At 53.7% G+C, this 18,777-nt stretch overlaps 1 protein-coding gene and 1 long non-coding RNA gene across 5 annotated transcripts in view; one reads left to right on the forward strand and one right to left on the reverse strand.

Annotated features, from left to right (window-relative positions):
- Positions 1-4,667: 4,667 nt before the first annotated feature.
- LOC140901430 (uncharacterized) lies at positions 4,668-15,598 on the reverse strand. Of its 3 annotated transcripts, none has more exons than XR_012155853.1 (4): positions 15,337-15,598; positions 11,288-14,783; positions 9,443-9,675; positions 4,668-5,712 (listed from the first exon to the last, which is right to left on the reverse strand). It is a non-coding gene; the product is annotated as an uncharacterized lncRNA (long non-coding RNA). The 3 variants fall into 3 exon arrangements; XR_012155854.1 differs by having other exon boundaries at positions 11,288-11,372; positions 14,704-15,598; XR_012155852.1 differs by having other exon boundaries at positions 11,288-15,598.
- Positions 15,599-16,775: 1,177 nt separating this feature from the next.
- ADIPOR1 (adiponectin receptor 1) overlaps positions 16,776-18,777 on the forward strand; it is a 32,832-nt gene continuing 30,830 nt past the window's right edge. Inside the window, exon 1 of one of the 2 annotated variants that reach the window (XM_073320269.1) lies at positions 16,776-16,880. The gene's annotated coding sequence lies outside the window, so the exon portion shown is untranslated. Of the gene's footprint in view, positions 16,881-16,960; positions 17,170-18,777 lie in introns of those variants that run through there. The other variant, XM_073320271.1, reaches the window with a different exon arrangement.

Consider the following 18,777-nt stretch of genomic DNA (forward strand, 5'->3'; position numbering starts at 1 on the left):
GAAGGAGATTCTACCACCTCCCTAGGAAACGCATTCCAGTGTTTCACCACCCTCTTAGTGAAAAAGTTTTTCCTAATATCCAATCTAAACCTCCCCCACTGCAACTTGAGACCATTACTCCTCGTTCTGTCATCTGCTACCATTGAGAACAGTCTAGAGCCATCCTCTTTGGAACCCCCTTTCAGGTAGTTGAAAGCAGCTATCAAATCCCCCCTCATTCTTCTCTTCTGCAGGCTAAACAATCCCAGCTCCCTCAGCCTCTCCTCATAAGTCATGTGTTCTAGACTCCTAATCATTTTTGTTGCCCTTCGCTAGACTCTCTCCAATTTATCCACATCCTTCTTGTAGTTTGGGGCCCAAAACTGGACACAGTACTCCAGATGAGGCCTCACCAATGTCGAATACATTACATGTGTAATGTCACACCAATGTCGAATACATACATATGTTCATTTCATTTCCTTGTTCTCTGACAGAACAGGAGTAACTGAAGGATCGTGTTGTAATTAACTGACCCTCCTGGTGGCCACCACTCCTGGTCCTCTAGTTGATATTGAGGCCAGTCAACTGTACAGAATCGTTTTAATTGGCTCTTAGTCATTGGATCCGCACCAAATACCTTCCAGTTTGCTAGAATGCACTCTAGGGGCGTACACCGTACCCTAACCTCTGAGCTCTGTCCCTGTCCCATACCTACAGGGTAACTCTGGGCGTCCCCAGGTTCCAACAGAGCGTATAATCCGGATTTTAAAAGGTTCCTACCTTATCCAAGGGACCGGTTCTTCACCGTGGCCTGCAGCTGCTCCTCCCCCATGTCTAAGGGACCGGTTCTTCACTGCCGTCCACAACAGCTTCTCCACTATATGAGTGCGTTGCACCGTTGTGCCCTCTGGGGTCGATCAAATCGCGTCTCCTCCGAGGCCCCCGATGAACTCACCGGTGCGCGCTGGGCGTCGGCTCTCGCCGCAATCCTCGACCTCCAGGAGGGGTCCGGGCAAGGCTAAATTGCAGCCTCGTCGCCCACCCAGGGACGCCAAAAGCTGTTGCTGGCACCCAGTGCCGAGAGGCTGAACAACAGCTTGAGTTGGTTCGTTACCCGGTGTGCTGCACCCAATAATCACAACGGGGTGGAGAAGCAGAAAAGTTTATTTGCAGCTGCAAAAAGGTACAGGGAGAATAAAACCTTCAGGAAGTTACACAGGCTTTTATACATCCTTTTTCCCAGCATACTTATCCAATAGCAAGCTGCCCCAAGTATCCATATAGCCAGCCAATCCAGTTCCCAGCTAGTTCCCTGATTCTTTGTATCATTTGTTAAACTCTACATAAAGCTGCTTTATTCAGCATTGTTCTTCCATATCTCCCCTGTTTGGCCTTGCTTAGTTTCAGGCAGTCTGACTCTGCAACATACTGTTGCAGATTTTTAGCATAACTGCTGCGAGTGCCTCCAGGCGGGGGGGCCAAGGACACCTGGGCCCAGTGCGAGGGGGCTTCATCGACACGCGTGGTCTTCCATCCCCTCGAGTTACCTAGTGGCCATGCCCCAGTGTTCCCAACACTGAGGAGGGCTGGCCTGGGGCTGAACGTCCCCCCAGTCCCTGCTGGGCTGGGGCCCCTGGGCCTACCCGCTACCCCAGACAGGGTGGAGCTGAGGCAATGCTCTCACGCCGGCGCTGGAGCGAGTTTCCCCCGGCCTGCGCTCAGAGGGCCAAGGCAGAGGTGCCGGGACCCGCCCTGCCCCAGGCTCCCCCCGCCCTGCCCGGCGCCTGGGGGTCGTGCTGTGCAGGAACAGCAGTGCCACAAGCTGGCAGCTGCCCGCAGCCTGAGCCTGCCCTGGAGCAGGGCCTAGCACAGCTGCAGGCAGAGCACACTTCCCCCGAGGACAGAAGGGCATCCTGGGCCCAGACATGGCACCGTGTAGTGCCCCCTGCTGTCACAGGCCAGAGAAGAGGGACTGCCGAGCAAGCTGAGCCCTGTGGGGAAGGAACACCACCCCCTGGGCGGGCTGATGGGCTCTGGAGAGGCATCCAGGCCCACCTCAGCCAGAAGAGCAGCAACCTCCATGTGGCACATTGAGAGCAGGTCAGTGCTGGGCAGCGGGGTGGTGCGCCTAGGTTCTCAGGAGAGCTCTGAGCCCCCTGCACCCAAGGGGGAAAGTTGCCCCCTCTGGCTTCGTGTCAGGGTTTGGACTCCCACACACGCCCATGGTGTGATGTCTGCCAGTGCTGGGAGGGTCCGATCCCTGCTTATTCCCAGAGCCTGGTACCTCCCAGCAGGGAGACAGAGCCCACAAGTCTTCCACCCACTGCTCCGCCAGTCACTGCCACCTTGGCTTGGAGGCTCCTCCAGCAGGCCCGAGAGCTGCCAACTTCATGAGCAGAGAGGGCAGAAGAGCAGGCAGAGGCAAGGCAGCTCTGGGCTCAGCTGTCCTAGAGGATGGGAGTGCAGGTGCCAGAGCTGACCCCAGGGGACAACTGGTCTGGGGGCTTCTCCAGTGGCAGCGTGAGAGCTGGCCCTGCATGGTGCAGGCAGGTCATGCCCATACTGCGGGCACTGGGACCCTTCTCACCCTGGCTCTGGAGTGCAGTGTAAAGGCAGTGAGCAAATGAGCAAGGGCCCCAGCCTGTGCCAGGACCTGTCCGGCCACACACACTTATGAACACGAGCGCACTGAACACGAACATCAGGTACTTCATGCAGCCCGGCATGCCTATTGGGAGGCCAGCCCGAACACAGGGCGCCTGAGCACAGCTGGTGATCGGAGCCGTGCACTGACCGGAGAGCCCTGCAGAGAGAGGTACAGGAAGGGATCACTCCTGTCAAGGCTGATTCCCCACTCTGGCACTTTGAGTGCAGAAGGGGGGGCCCGCAAGGACTCTAAAAATTAACACTGGCCCCTCCAGGCTTGTATTATTTCATAGATATTTAGGTCAGAAGGGACCATTATGATCATCTAGTCTGACCTCCTGCACAACACAGGCCACAGAATTTCACCCACCACTCCTGCAAAAAACCTCTCACCTATGTCTGAGCTATTGAAGTCCTCAAATCATGGTTTAAAGACTTCAAGGAGTAGAGAATCCTCCAACAAGTGACCCGTGCCCCATTCGACAGAGGAAGGCGAAAAACCTCCAGGGTCTCTTCCAATCTGCCCTGGAGGAAAATTTCTTCCCGACCCCAAATATGGCGATCAGCTAAACCCTGAGCATATGGGTCAAGATTCACTAGCCAGATACTACAGAAAATTCTTTCCTGGGTAACTCAGATCGCACCCCATCTAATATCCCATCACAGGCCATTGGGCCTATTTACCATGAATATTTAAAGATCAATTAATTACCAAAATCATGTTATCCCATCATACCATCTCCTCCATAAACTTATCGAGTTTAATCTTAAAGCCAGATAGATCTTTTGCCCCCACTGCTTCCCTTGGAAGGCTATTCCAAAACTTCACTCCTCTGATGGTTAGAAACCTTCGTCTAATTTCAAGTCTAAACTTCCCAATGACCAGTTTATATCCATTTGTTCTTGTGTTCATTTTGGTACTGAGTTTAAATAATTCCTCTCCCTCCCTGGTATTTATTCCTCTGATATATTTATAGAGAGCAATCCTATCTCCCCTCAACCTTCTTTTAGTTAGGCTAAACAAGGCAAGCTCCTTGAGTCTCCTTTCATAAGACAGGTTTTCCATTCCTCAGATCATCCTAGTAGCCCTTCTCTGTACCTGTTCCAGTTTGAATTCGTCCTTCTTAAACATGGGAGACCAGAACTGCACACAGTATTCCAAGTGAGGTCTCACCAGTGCCTTGTATAACCGTACTAAAACCTCCTTATCCCTACTGGAAATACCTCGCCTGATGCATCCCAAGACCGCATTAGCTTTTTTCATGGCCATATCACATTGGCGGCTCATAGTCATCCTATGATCAACCAATACTCCAAGGACCTTCTCCTCCTCCGTTACTTCTAATTGATGAATCCCCAGCTTATAACTAAAATTCTAGTTATTAATCCCTAAATGCAGGACCTTACACTTCTCACTATTAAATTTCATCCTATTACTATTACTCCAGTTTACAAGGTCATCCAGATCTTCCTATATGATATCCCGATCCTTCTCTAAATTGGCAATACCTCCCAGCTTTGTGTCATCTGCAAACTTTTTAGCACACTCCACTTTTTGTACCGAGGTCAGTAATAAAAAGATTAAATAAGATTGGTCCCAAAACCGATCCTTGAGGAACTCCACTGGTAACCTCCCTCCAGCCTGACAGTTCACCTTTCAGTAGGACCCGTTGTAGTCTCCACTTTAACCAATTCCTTATCTACCTTTCAATTTTCCAATTGATCCCCATCTTATCCAATTTAACTAATAATTCCCCATTTGGCACGGTATCAAACACCTTACTGAAATCTAGGTAAATTATTCCCAAGGTTACAGCTTTTCTCTGACCTTGGATTGGTAGATGCTGCCACCACCCAAGTGCAGAACCCCTTTGAGAGCCCAGGAAGGCGCACTTGGGAATTCCTTCCTGTGAGGTACCCTCAAGCCCTTTCAACCCCCGATCTGGGGAAGAGCTGAGAAAGAAAAAAAAAGGAAATCAGCTGTTGCCACCCAGATAATTAAACAATATGCACAAACCTCTTAAGACACAAAAATCCAATTCTGTTCTTAAAAAAGTAAATTTTATTAAAAAAAAGAAAGAAAATGAAAATACATCCGGGGACTCAGGCTATTGCTAGATTTTAAAAGAGCAACTACAAGGATTATGCACCAAGAATAGCTTTCTTGAGGTCCAGCTTAAAGGTTACAAGCAAAACAAAAGCACCTGGGGTTAGCACAGAGGAATCCACAAGCCATAAAGGCATAAACCTAATTGCGTCTTTCTAGACATTTCCTGATCTACTGACATAGCTGGGGTTTCAAATGAGGAGTTTCTAGGTATGATACTGATGATTTTTTCATACCTGGCCCAAGCTTCTTACAGCACAGCTCTTCCCTGCCGCCTCGCTCCAGGAGAACAGCCACAGACAGACAAAAGGGAAGTCTTCTCTCAATTTTAAAAAGTTCTAGCCTTCCCATTGGCTCTTTTGGCCAGGTGCCCACTTACTTCCTTTTACCTATACATAGCAGTGAGACTTTTTAACCCTTTACAGGGTTAAAAGAGCAATTAGAGAACAGCTAGTAAGAGGGATTTTATAGCTACTAGCTGGCTGGCTGTCCATAAAAGGGAGCTACCCCTCCCCTTTCATTATCACGCCCCCCAAATCACAGAGGGTGTTGGCCAGCCTGGTTCAGATCGGGTCCACACCGGCTGGGATTTCTTCCTGGAGGTTTAGGAAAACAGAGTTAATAAGATACATGCACCTCTAATTTTACTACTAATTACCTGAAGAACTAAACAGTATTTTCCACATTTTAAGGACTACAATGACCTAGAATACAGGGACATTTTAACCCAGCTGATTCTGGGAAACCTTCCCGGGAGAGTGCATCAGCCACTTTGTTAGAGGCTCCTGAAATGTTGTATCTCAAAATCAAAGTCTTGAAGAGCTAAGTCTTCTCCACCGAAGAAGTTTTTGTGTTAGTATTTTTGACTGTGTGAAGTCACTTCAGTGCAGCATGGTCAATCTGCAGGTGGAAACGCCGTCCCCAAATATATGGGCAGAGCTTCTCCAGAGCATACACCAGGGATGGCCAACCTGAGCCTGAGAAGGAGCCAGAATTTACGAATGTACATTGCCAAAGAGCCACAGTAGTAAGTCAGCAGCCCCCCATCCGCTTCCACCCCCTGCTCCCAGCGCCTCCCACCCACCAGCAGCCCCGCCAATCAGCGCCTCCCCTTCCCTCCCCATCAGCTGTTTCATGGCATGCAGGAGGCTCTGGGGGGGGGGGGGGGAGTGAGGGCACGGCAGGCTCAGGGGAGGGGGCAGGGCCTGTGGCAGAGCCAGGGGTTGAGCAGTGAGCGCCCCCCGGCACATTGGAAAGTTGGTGCCTGTAGCTCCAGCCCTCCCGGAGCCCATACCTAGACAAGGAGCCGCAGATTAACTTCTGAAGAGCCGCATGTGGCTCCGGAGCCCCAGGTTGGCCACCCCTGCTCTAATTTCTATCAGACTCTTTCCAAATAGCTCTCAGATTTCTGTTCTTACAAGTTCTCTGCCACTTCCATAGATATCCACAAGATGGCACCAGTGTATAACAAGTTTCTTTGCTCCTCTTATGGGAGGCTTTTTATGTTTGAGAATAACAGCCGTGTTAGTCTGTATTCACAAAAAGAAAAGGAGGACTTGTGGCACCTTAGAGACTAACCAATTTATTTGAGCATGAGCTTTCGTGAGCTACAGCTCACTTCATCCGATGCATACTGTGGAAACTGCAGCAGACTTTGTTTTATGATCTCTGTGTGTATATAATGTCTACTGCAGTTTCCACGGTATGCATCCGATGAAGTGAGCTGTAGCTCACGAAAGCTCATGCTCAAATAAATTGGTTAGTCTCTAAGGTGCCACAAGTACTCCTTTTTTATGTTTGCTTCCTTTCCAGGGGGGTATTTCTGCCTTACCCAGACTATTCACAGGAATCCCTTCCCATTTTACATAGTTTTGTTGACTATTTCAAAGCTCTACCCTGCTGAGGGAAATGCAGGAGATCCCATTCTCCCCAGGGCCCAGGGAGGAAGGGGAGAGCAGAGCGATTCATACGCTATAAGGGACCACGCTGACAATCCTGCCTGACCCGCCCCCCCCGGTCACAGAACCTCTCCCAAAAGCTGGATGGAAGCACGTCTTTTAGAAACATACCCAAACTCCTCACAAAGATTCCAAAGGAAGGCGAGTGCACCCCCTCCCAGGAAAGATGTCCAATGTTTATTCACCCTCATTTCAAGGGTGAATTTGTCTAACTTCAGCCTTGTTCTGCATTTGCCAGCAAGGCTGAAAAACCCCCCACTCTCAGATCTCTTTCCCACAGGCAAGGACCTAGACACAGAGACCACATCACACCTCAGTCATCTCTTCGACACACTGAACAAGCTGAGCTCACATCGTAAGACCTGTTTTCCAGATCTTGCATCATTTTTGTAGCCCTCCTCTGACGTGTCTCCAGCATTTCCACATCCTTCTTTGAGGGTGGCCCCAGAAGTGGACACAGTGTTCTAGTAACAGGCTTCCCAAAGCCGTGTATCTTCCCATCTTCCACTTGATAGTCCCCATTTTATACAGCCAAGCCACAACATTGCACTGATAGCTCAGGTTGAGGCAAATATCTCTGATGAGCCCTAAGTCCTTCTCCGAGTCACTGCTTTCCAAGACTGAGGCCCCCCTCCTGTAGGTATAGCATCAATTCTCTGTTCCCCAAGTACTATCTTGCATTTGGCTGTGTGTGATGGGGCGGATCAGCCCTGCACTAGTACAGAGGGGGTTAATCCTTCCCTCCTAGCAGAAGCAGCCTGCGGCATGGTCCACCTGGAAGTCCGGTATAAAAGCCTGCAGAGCTGCTCAGTCAGGGTGGGACTGCCGGAGGGGAAGGAGGCTTGACACTGTCTCCAGCAGAAGAATGGCCTGCACCCCAGGATGCAGAGACCAGTCACACTGCAGAGGGGAAGCAGAGGATGCTGCAGATATGGTTGAATCTGAGGAAGGGGTAGGAAGTGACCCAGGGAGTCCTTAAAGGGGAATGGTGCTAAGACTGTTCAGGCTGACATGTTTCAGGAGGATCCCCGCCGGACCACTGCTGAGAACACATCACCAACAGGATCCTGGAGAGGCCTGTAACTCCCCTTTCCTCTATGATTGCAGAATCATGTCTTACAGCTGCTTACAGTTTGGCCCTTTAAATCAGGGTAAATAAATGAACCAGTTTCCTCTGGAAGTGCCCTGAATGCTTATCTGTACATGAGAAGATCTCCTAATACAGCGGTTCTTAAATTTTGGCAACCTGAGGTCCATTTTGATTTTCAAAATTTTCATGGACCCCCAAGCTGGCTTCTAATTTTCCCTGGGGGTGCTCAACCCCCACTCAGTCCCAAGCCCCAACCCCACTCCACCCCTTTCCCCAAGGCCCTGCCCCACCTCTTCCCACCCCCTCTCCACTCCTGCCCCTCCTCTTCCCTGCCTCTTTCCACCCCCTCCCCTGAGCATTCCCTGTCCCCACTCCTCCCCCTCCCTCCCTCCCAGCTGTTCCATGGCATGCAGGAGGCACTGGGAAGGGTGGGGAGGAGTTGGTCAGCGGGGCCAGCAGCCCCGGACATGACATGCAGACCCCGTGGAGTACCCTCCTGGACCCCAGTTTGAGAACCACGGTCTTAATAGGAAAGAGCTAGGTACTATTATTGGTGCTTATTCTACCTGGAAGCTAGTCTCCCCCAATGCCACAATTGCTCTTGGTATCTTCTCTCTCTGTTATGATTGTTATTACAGAGATTGCCCAGCTGCTGGAAGCCACATATTTGTGAGATCTCAGCTTTCACTGAAAGAAAAGTTTCTAGATCTCATGATTGCAGAGAAAATCTTGAAAACATTTTTCTTAAATCTCATCATTTTGGGAGCCTAACGCTTTTTGAATGCTGGGGGTTGACAACACTGGCGTAGGGGCCTGATTTTAGGTTTGAAAATGCTGTCTGAAGAGTTTACTGAGGGTTGGATTGTGCCCCGTGTTTGTGGAGTGGGGATTGGAAAAGCCCCTTGAGTTTCTTCTGGGGCTGGAGGGAGGAATGTAGGGAATTCAGAATGCCGGTGCTGCTGACTCTGGCACATAATGTGATGTTGGTCCATGCTGCAGCCACTCTCACACTGACACTAAAAGCTCCAGCCTTCATATTATTTTGTGGAAGCAAAACCAGCCTGAGACACTCCCCCAGACAGTTTCCTATAGCCGAATAGACTATGCACTAAACTGCCAGCCCAGAGACCAAATCCCAGCTTTTGCATTGGTTTCTGCTAAGGGCATTGCTAATGAGCTACAGAGCCCATCACCTGTAGATCACCAGTTTGGAACCTGCCCACTTCAGCAGGTATTAAAAATTGTTCCCATCTATCAAATATGTGGTGGCACCTGCATAAAATGAGTTGGCTATCTAGCTCCCACATCAGAAACTCCCCACTGTACGTTACACTAAAGCGTGAGTTCAGGTCAGGAGCTCTCGTTACCTGCCTCAACACGCACTTCAAAAGTGTTTGTACAGAGTCAAGCACTTTTAAGCCCTGTTCTCAGCTGGGTCTCCCTGCAGATGCTGTTGCAGCAGGGGCCAAAATCACCTTGTTAAAAATGTGCAAGAGCTGGTAAAAGACTAATCGTCACACACATGTTGGGGAGAAGTTCCAAAATCAGACCACCAGCCAAAAACCATGATTCTGCGCTCCTGGCCTTGGCAATACTGGAATTCAGTAGAAGACCCTACACTCTGAAAGATGCTTCCCCCATTTCTCTGAGGCTACTGACCTTCAAGATAACATACGGTCCATCATGTCTGAGGCTTTTGCCTATGGTTGGGTTGAGGCCAGAGTTCACTGAAGCTAAGACTATCGGTTCCTGTTATGGGCTGGCTTTATGTTTCTGCCTGCGAGGGTTGCTCCAGCGTTGCCAGCTCATGTGATACTATCATGAGTGTTGTGAGATTTGGTGTTTTTCTCAAAGCCCCAGCTCTTTCACTCAGGTGAGAATTCCAGCTTCCACTAAAAAAAGAAAGTAAGTTTCAAGCCTTCCTGGTTGTGGAGTAAAGCTGGAAAACATGAACCCTAAAGGCTCAAAAAGCAGAGAGCAAACAGACCACAGTGTTGACTTTTTTAAAAATCAGATGATTTTTGGGGTGTGACTGCTGCTTTTGAATGCTGGAGTGCTGAATGGCAAGACTGTGCACAGTTTATAAATGACAAGAGAAAGGACCAGAACCTGGTAGGTGACTCCTAGGGCAGGAGACTTTTAGAGTCATTGTCATAGAGTTTAAGGCCAGAAGTTACCCTTAGATCACCTAGTCTGACCTCCTGTATATCACAGGTCACCAACATCACCCAGCACTCACACACCAAACAAAATGAGACCAAAGTATTACAGCCCACCGGAGCAGGGGCAGCGAGTTGTATGGGCCCGTGCTGCCCGGGCTCCAGCAATATTCAGGGCCCGGGGGCCCGGCTCCATCAATGTTTGGGGCCAGGTCTCACCCCTGGCCCCAGCTGCTGCCCCCACGCATCTCCTCCAAGTGTCCCCTGGCCCCCACTTGCTGCCCTCGGGGCCCCCGCCCAGAGCATTCCTGCCTCTCCCCTGCAGCTCCACGCTGACTCGCGCATCAACTGCCACCACCAGGTCCTAGTGCCCCTCCGCTCACTAATGGCTGGGCAGGCTGCCCTTACCCTGCCTTTCCACCTCGGACCCTTCCCTTTCCCAGCAGGATCCTCCACCAGCACAGGGGCCCCCCCACCCGCAGTCACCGCTCCTGCCCCACGGTGGGCAAGGGGCAGCCCTATCCCTCACCCCCATTGAGGCTATAGTGAGGGGCAGCAGGGGAGGAGAGGCATATGTGATGGCAGCCTCCCTGGCACCCACCACAGGGGAGGCAAGGGGGCTTCCTGGACTTGAGAGGGGCCCTAGGAGCAAGTGTAGTGACAGTCGTGTGAGGTGAGTGTGCTGCCGGGGGGAGAGAGGGAGGCCCCTCCCCCAGAGCTCACTGCTGCCAGAGGGGAGAGGGCTGGGGGGAGTCCTCCTCTCTGTCCCCACTCCAGGGGCAGCCTGCCTACACCTCAAACTCCCCAGCTCCACCCCACCCCACAGCCTGCACCCCCAGCCAGAGCCCTCACCCCAACCCTCTGCCCTAGTCCTGAGTCTCTCCCACACCCCTCATCCCTGGCCCCAGCCATAGCCCTCATCCCCCCACACCCTAAGCCTCTGCCCCAGCCCTGAACCCCCTCACACACCCCAAACCCCTCATCCCCAGCCACACCCCAAACCCCTCATCCCTGCACCCCCTCCCTCCGCACTCACTCCGACCCCCAACTCCCTCCCAGAGCTTGCATCCCCTCCCTCCACACACCCCCATCTCCAAACTCCCTCCCAGAGCCTGCACCCCTCACCCCCTCCTACATCCCCAGCCCAGAGCGTGCACCGCAGACCCCCTCCCCTACCCAAACTCCCTCCCAGAGCCCAACCTCTATCCCATTTTGCACCCAAACTCCCTCCCAGAGCCTGTACCCCAATCCCCTGCCCCAGCCCAGGGCCTGCACCCAAACTCCCTCCCAGAGCCTTAGGCGGGGGGGAGTGGGAGTTCTGGGCACCAGCAAAATTTCTACAAACCTGCCACTCCTGCACAGGAGACTAGATCATTACATGTCACAGGCAGAGAATAGGAGGCCCTGGGGTGCACCAGTGCTCGAGGCCCCTGCAATGGCAGAGAAATGATTAAATGGGATATACCCAGATAATCCTGGCAAGTGACCTACATCCACACACTGCAGGGGAAGATGAAACCCCACCCACGGTCACTGCCAATCTGACCTAGGGGAAATTCCTTCCTAACCCCACGTATGGTGATCAATTAGACTCTGAGCATATGTGTAGAAAGAATAGTAAATATGGCAGGCGACCAGCTTGGCTTAACAGTGAAATCCTTACTGATCTTAAACACAGAAAAGAAGCTTACAAGAAGTGGAAGATTGGACAAATGACCAGGGGAGAGTATAAAAATATTGCTCGGGCACGCAGGAGTGAAATCAGGAAGGCCAAATCACGCTTGGAGTTGCAGCTAGCAAGAGATGCTAAGAGTAACAAGAAGGGTTTCTTCAGGTATGTTAGCAACAAGAAGAAAGTCAAGGAAAGTGTGGGCCCCTTACTGAATGAGGGAGGCAACCTAGTGACAGAGGATGTGGAAAAAGCTAATGTACTCAATGCTTTTTTTGCCTCTGTCTTCACTAACAAGGTCAGCTCCCAGACAACTGCACTGGGCAGCAGAGCATGGGGAAGAGGTGACCAGCCCTCTGTGGAGAAAGAAGTGGTTTGGGACTATTTAGAAAAGCTGGACATGCACAAGTCCATGGGGCCGGATGCGTTGCATCCGAGAGTGTTAAAGGAGTCGGTGGATGTGATTGCAGAGCCATTGGCCATTATCTTTGAAAACTCATGGCGATCACGGGAAGTCCTGGGCAACTGGAAAAAGGCTAATGTAGTGTCCATCTTTAAAAAAAGGGAAGAAGGAGGATCTGGGGAACTACAGGCCAGACAGCCTCACCTCAGTCCCTGGAAAAATCATGGAGCAGGTCCTCAAGCAATCAATTCTGAAGCACTTAGACGAGAGGAAAGTGATCAGGAACAGTCAGCATGGATTCACCAAGGGCAAGTCATGCCTGACTAATCTAATTGCCTTATATGACGAGATAACTGGTTCTGTGGATGAGGGGAAAGCAGTGGACGTGTTGTTCCTTGACTTTAGCAAAGCTTTTGACACTGTCTCCCACAATATTCTTGCCAGCAAGTTAAACAAGTATGGGCTGGATGAATGGACTATAAGGTGGATAGAAATCTGGCTAGATTGTCAGGCTCAACGGGTAGTGATCAATGGCTCCATGTCTAGTTGGCAGCCGGTATCAAGTGGAGTGCCCCAAGGGTCAGTCCCGGGGCTGGTTTTGTTCAATATCTTCATTAATGATCTGGAGGATGGTGTGGATTGCACCCTCAGCAAGTTTGCAGATGACACTCAACTGGGAGGAGAGGTGGATACGCTGGAGGGTAGGTATAGGATACAGAGGGACCTAGAGAAATTGGAGGATTGGGCCAAAAGAAATCTGATGAGGTTCAACAAGGACAAGTGCAGAGACCTGCACTTAGGACGGAAGAATCCAATGCACCGCTACAGACTAGGGACCAAATGGCTAGGCAGCAGTTCTGGAGAAAAGGACCTAGTGGTTACAGTGGATGAGAAGCTGGATGTGAGTCAACAGTGTGTCCTTGTTGCCAAGAAGGCCAATGGCATTTTGGGATGTATAAGTAGGGGCATTGCCAGCAGATCGAGGGACGTGATCGTTCCCCTCTATTCGACACTGGTGAGGCCTAATCTGGAGTATTGTGTCAAGTTTTAGGCCCCACACTACAAGAAGGATGTGGAAAAATTGGAAAGCATTCAGCAGAAGGCAACAAAAATGATTAGGGGACTGGAACACATGAGGTACGAGGAGAGGCTGAGGGAACTGGGGATGTTTAGTCTACAGAAGAGAAGAATGAGGGGGGATTTGATAGCTGCTTTCAACTACCTGAAAGGGGGTTCCAAAGAGGAAGGCTCTAGGCTGTTCTCAGTGGTAGCAGATGACAGAACAAGGAGTAATGGTCTCAAGTTGCAGTGGGGGAGACTTAGGTTGGATATTAGGAAAAACTTTTTCACTAGGAGGGTGATGAAGCACTGGAATGCGTTACCTAGGGAGGTGGTGGAATCTCCTTCCTCAGAAGTTTTTAAGGTCAGGCTTGACAAAGCCCTGGCTGGGATGATTTAGTGGGGGATTGGTCCTGCTTTGAGCAGGGGGTTGCACTAGATGACCTCCTGAGGTCCCTTCCAACCCTGATATTCTATGATATGAGCAAGAACCAGCCAGCCAAGCACCTGAGAGAGAGACTGCTTGGTGCTATCTCAGAGCCCTGACACACCCCACCCAGTGTCCCATGTCCAGCCACAGTCATCCCTGAAGCTTCAGGGAAAGGAGATTAAAAAAAAACCTCCCAGAAAACACTGGGGGCAGGGAATCCTTTCCTGACCGCTGCTGAAACCCTGACATGTGAGCATTAGGAACACCAAACATAAACTGGAAAAGAGCCCCAGGGCTGCTGAGCCCTGCCCCCCATCACCACAAGCAACCCTGTCATACAATTGCACTCACAAATTTGTCCAGCATTGTCTTAAAACTAATTAAATTGTTTGCCACCTGCAGTGAGGGGGTGTGGTCTCCTTCCAATATTGACAGGGAGGAATCCCTGCCCACCCCCTGGTTAGCAGAGCCAGAAGGCCACAAAAGCATGGGGGCAGGACAAGAAGTACAAAAGGCGAGCCCTGTGCAGCTCAGTTAGGGTGGAGATGCTAAGGGAGACAGATACTCTCCACCTGCTGCTGGAATGGCCTGAAAAGGACCTCGGCTGCGCCAAAGACTTGCAGGCCTACCAGACACCCCACGTGCAGAGAAGCTGCTGGGACTGCCACTGGCAGTATATCCCAAGGAGATGGAGGACAATCCCAGGACCACCCTGAGGGGAGGAAGGAGTCCGGGACAGCTGACTACTCTGGCTGCATTGCTGCCTACATTCAGGTCAGCATGTTGCAGCTGGATCTCCACTGACGCAATGGTGGAACACTTCACCACTGTTAGGGCCCTGGAGTGGGACCCAGTGGAGTAGGGGGGGCCTGGGCCCCCCTCCTCCCTGATACCAACCCCACCCCTGGGTGGCAGCCTCCCGACCACAAGCCAAAAGGCCTGAATTTGTCTGCTGTCTGCCAACGCTAGGATGAAGGGCTGCTTAGCTACTCTGCTCTGCCTGAAGGCCAGAGCCACATAGACTGTTTGGTGCCCCACCCTGCTTGAGGGCCTGGGCTCCTAGACTGCCTGTTTGCTTTGCCCTGCCTGTGGGCCAGAACCCCTTAATTTGTTTGGTACTCTGCTGTGCTTGAGGACTTGACTCCTAGACTGATTGCTACCAGAGCCCTAATGTACGGATACAAAATGGAGGATAACCACCCAGCTTGGCGGCAGCACTGCTGAGAAGGATTTGTGTGCTGCGGTGGATCACAGCCTCCGCATGAGTCAGCAATACGATGCTGTTGCAAAAAAAAAAAGCAAATGCAATTTTAGGTTGCATTAACAGAAGCATAGCATGCAAGTCATGGGAGGAGACAGTGCCACTCTACTCAGCCCTGGTTTGGCCTCAGCTGGAGTATGGTGTCCAGCTTTGGTCACTGATGTCTAGAAAGGATGTAGAGAAACTGAAAAGGATCCAGAGGCAAGTGTGACGAAGTGGGACTGTTCTTAATGTTTCCTCTGACTACTGTAGGGGTGCCTCAGTTTCCCCTATGCATGATAATGGTCTTCAGATACAGTGCAAATATGTGATGGTCACATAAACACCACCCTATACCGCAAACCTACTGACCGCTATGCCTACTACATGTCCCCATATCTACTCTAGTGACACCGTCAGAGGACCCAGCCACATCAGTCACACCATCAGGCTCATCCACCTGCACATCTACTAACGTGACAGACGCCATCATGGGCCAGCAATGCCCCTCTGCCATGTACACTGGCCAAACCGGACAGTCTCTACGTAAAAGAATAAACGGACAGAAATGGGACATCGGGAAGGTAACATACAAAAGCAATCGGAGAAGACGTCAATCTCCCTGGACGCTCTATAACCGGTTTGAAAGTAGCCGTACTCCAACAAAAAAACGTCAGAAACAGACTTCAAAGAAAACCCCAGAACTAAAATTCGTTTGCAACTCTCGCTCCAGGAAGCTGGGCTGGAACAGGGACGGGGCGCGGCCGGCCCACCGCAGACGCAGCTTTGCCTCGGCCGGACGGGCCCCACGCGCCCCGAGCCAGCTCTGCCCGCGGCCGGCCCCCCCCCCTCCCCGGGGGGCTCCCCCTGCCCGCGGCCGTCCCACCCCCCCTCCCCGGGGGGCTCCCCCTGCCCGCGGCCGGCCCCCCCCCCCCCGCGGGGCTCCCCCTGCCCGCGGCCGGCCCCCCCCCCTCCCCGCGGCCGGCCCCCCCCCCTCCCCGGGGGGCTCCCCCTGCCCGCGGCCGGCCCCCGCCCCCCGCCCCGGGGGGCTCCCCCTGCCCGCGGCCGGCCCCCGCCCCCCGCCCCGGGGGGCTCCCCCTGCCCGCGGCCGGCCCCCGCCCCCCGCCCCGGGGGGCTCCCCCTGCCCGCGGCCGGCCCCCGCCCCCCGCCCCGGGGGGCTCCCCCTGCCCGCGGCCGGCCCCCGCCCCCCGCCCCGGGGGGCTCCCCCTGCCCGCGGCCGGCCCCCGCCCCCCGCCCCGGGGGGCTCCCCCTGCCCGCGGCCGGCCCCCGCCCCCCGCCCCGGGGGGCTCCCCCTGCCCGCGGCCGGCCCCCGCCCCCCGCCCCGGGGGGCTCCCCCTGCCCGCGGCCGGCCCCCGCCCCCCGCCCCGGGGGGCTCCCCCTGCCCGCGGCCGGCCCCCCGCGCCCGCCTCGGTAGCTGGCGCCCCGCCGCGGCCCACACGAGCCAGCGCCCACCACCGCGTCGCCTTTCAGGGGCCACCGACGCCCGGCGGCTTCTGCGGCGGCCGCACGCGGCTCCCGGGGCCCGCCCGAGACCAGGCGGAGGGCAGCGGCTGGCGCCGGGCGCAGAGGCCGCACCGCAGCGTAGAGACCCCTCAGGGAGCGGGGGAGGGCTCCGCGGGGGCCGGGACAGCCGCCCGGGGGCCGGAGGCCACAGGTCCCGCGCGGCGCGGCCCCGGGGGGGAGGGGAGGGGGCGGGGCGGAGAAGCGCCTCCGGCCCCGCCCCCAGGAGAGGCGAAGGCAGCAGCCCGCGCCGGGAGCCGGGCTGAGGGAATCTGCCCCCGGCGGCGCGAGAGGAGGGGCGGGGCCAGAGAGCAGCTCCCAGCAGGGCGCAGGCGCCCGTCCGAGGGACGTTCCGGCGGGCAGGCTGCAGAAACAGCCCACGTGACTCACGCATCCAATCACACTAACCGAGGGGAGACCTGCGACCAATCAGGAGGAAGCTTCTGCCTTGGCCACTGCAGCCTGACGCCCACTCCCAGCGGAAGTGCGGATGCCCTGAGTCACGTGGCGCGTAGGGTGAGCCGTGCTTCCTGCGGCGGAAGTGGCGTTACGCCGAGGGCTCCTTCCGGTGTTGCCGCCGCCGGACCGGCCGCTGCCGCCCGGGATGTAGGGGCCGGTGAGTGCGGGCGCGGGGGGAGGGGCGCGGACCGGGCCGACGCGTCCCGCCTCTCCGCGGTGCTGCGGTGACCTGCCCGCGCCGGGGTGACCCCTCGCCCCGCTTGCCCGAGCAGGCCCCGCGAGCGGGCGGCTGGGTGCCCGGGGAAGCGGCACCTGGAGCCGGGGCCGCGCTTACCGCGGCGGCCGCGGAAACGGGCCCGAGCGCGGAAGCAGGAGAGTCCAAGGAGGCGCCGGTGGGGGAGACCCGCTTGCGAGCCGCACGGGGCCCCCCGGCCGGGCCCGGCCAGGTCAGCGGTGCTCCGGCTGCGCGGCTTCGGGCCTCGGCCCCCCGCTGCTCCGCCTGCCCTGCCCCGCCCCGCCCCGCGGGGACCCGCAGGGGCTGCTTCCGGTGGCAGGGATCCGGGCTTGCGAACAGTTCGCCCAAAGGCTGTGGAGCAGCCAGAGGCTCTAAAGGCTTCCTAAATTCGAGCCGCGTTTTTTATTTCACTTAGTGAAAGGCATCCACGGCAGAGACAGGGTGGGGGAAGCCCCATCTTCTACTGGGCCGACTTCTGCTGGTTGAGAGACCGGCTGTCAAGCCACGGAGACCTCTAGAACTTGCCTCGCGCACGAGCAGAAGTTGGCCCAATGGAAGATTTTACCTCAGTCACCTTGTCTCTCCAGTGTCCTGGGACTGACACAGCTACAGTTACGCTGCGTGAAAGGCATCTGTGTCCTGCAATGAAATGACAAAGAGAACACACTGAGAAATGCAAAGCCAGTGCCCCTAAAGATGTGAGGCATCCCTCATCCAAATGGAGCCAATTTCCAGCAACCCAAAGAATGGGGATGGCCCCATGTCAGACACTGAAAATAAAGGGAATGGCTTAAAAAGCATGGGAATGGCCATACTGGGTCAGACCAATGATCCAAACCAGTTACTGATCAATGAAAGGACCTTCCCTCTTATCCCAGGGCAGCTGACTTTGCTTAAGAGCCTGTGGTGAGGAACCTTGTCAAAGGTTTTCTGAAAGCCCAAGTGCACGACGTCCATCTCATATTGGCTGGACACATGTCACCTCAGGTCAGGATGCAGAGGAAGTTTCTTGACACCTTAAATGACTGCTCCTTGGAGCAGCTAGTCCTGGAACCCATAAGAAGAGAAGCAATTCTTGGTTTAGTCCTAACTGGAGGATAGGATCTGGTCCAAGAGATGAATAGAGCTGGACCGCTTTATAACAGTGACCATAATATAATTAAATTCCACATCCCTGTGGTGTGGAAAACACCACAGAAACCCAACACTGTAGCATTTAATTTCAAAAAGGAGGACTACACAAAAATGAGGAAGTTAGTCATAGAATATCAGGCTTGGAAGGGACCTCAGGAGGTCATCTAGTCCAACCCCCTGCTCAAAGCAGGACCAATCCCCAATTTTTGCCCCAGATCCCTAAATAGGATTGAACTCACAACCCTGGTTTTAGCAGGCCAGTGCCCAAACCACTGAGCTATCCCTCTCCCCAACAGTGAAATCCCTGCAAGCTGCGTGGAAGCTTTTTAAAGACACCATAATAGAGGCTCAGCTTAAATGTATATCCCAAATTAAAAAACATAGAGAACCAAAAAAGTGCCACTGTGGCTAAACAACAACAAAAAAGAAGCAGTGAGAGGCAAAAAGGCATCCTTTTAAAAAGTGAAAGTTAAATCCTAGTGAGGAAAATATAAAGGAGCATAAACTCTGGTAAATGAAGTATGAAAATATAATTAGAAAGGCCAAAAAATAATTTGAAGAACAGCTGGCCAAGGACTCAAAAAGTAGTAGCAATTTTTTTTTAAAGTACATCAGAAACAGGAAGCCTGCTAAACAACCAGTGGGGCTACTGGAAGATAAAGGAGCACTCAAGGATAAGAAGGCC

Source organism: Lepidochelys kempii, chromosome 21 (genome assembly GCF_965140265.1).
Source record: "Lepidochelys kempii isolate rLepKem1 chromosome 21, rLepKem1.hap2, whole genome shotgun sequence".
In the NCBI taxonomy this organism is placed as follows: Eukaryota; Metazoa; Chordata; order Testudines; family Cheloniidae; genus Lepidochelys; species Lepidochelys kempii.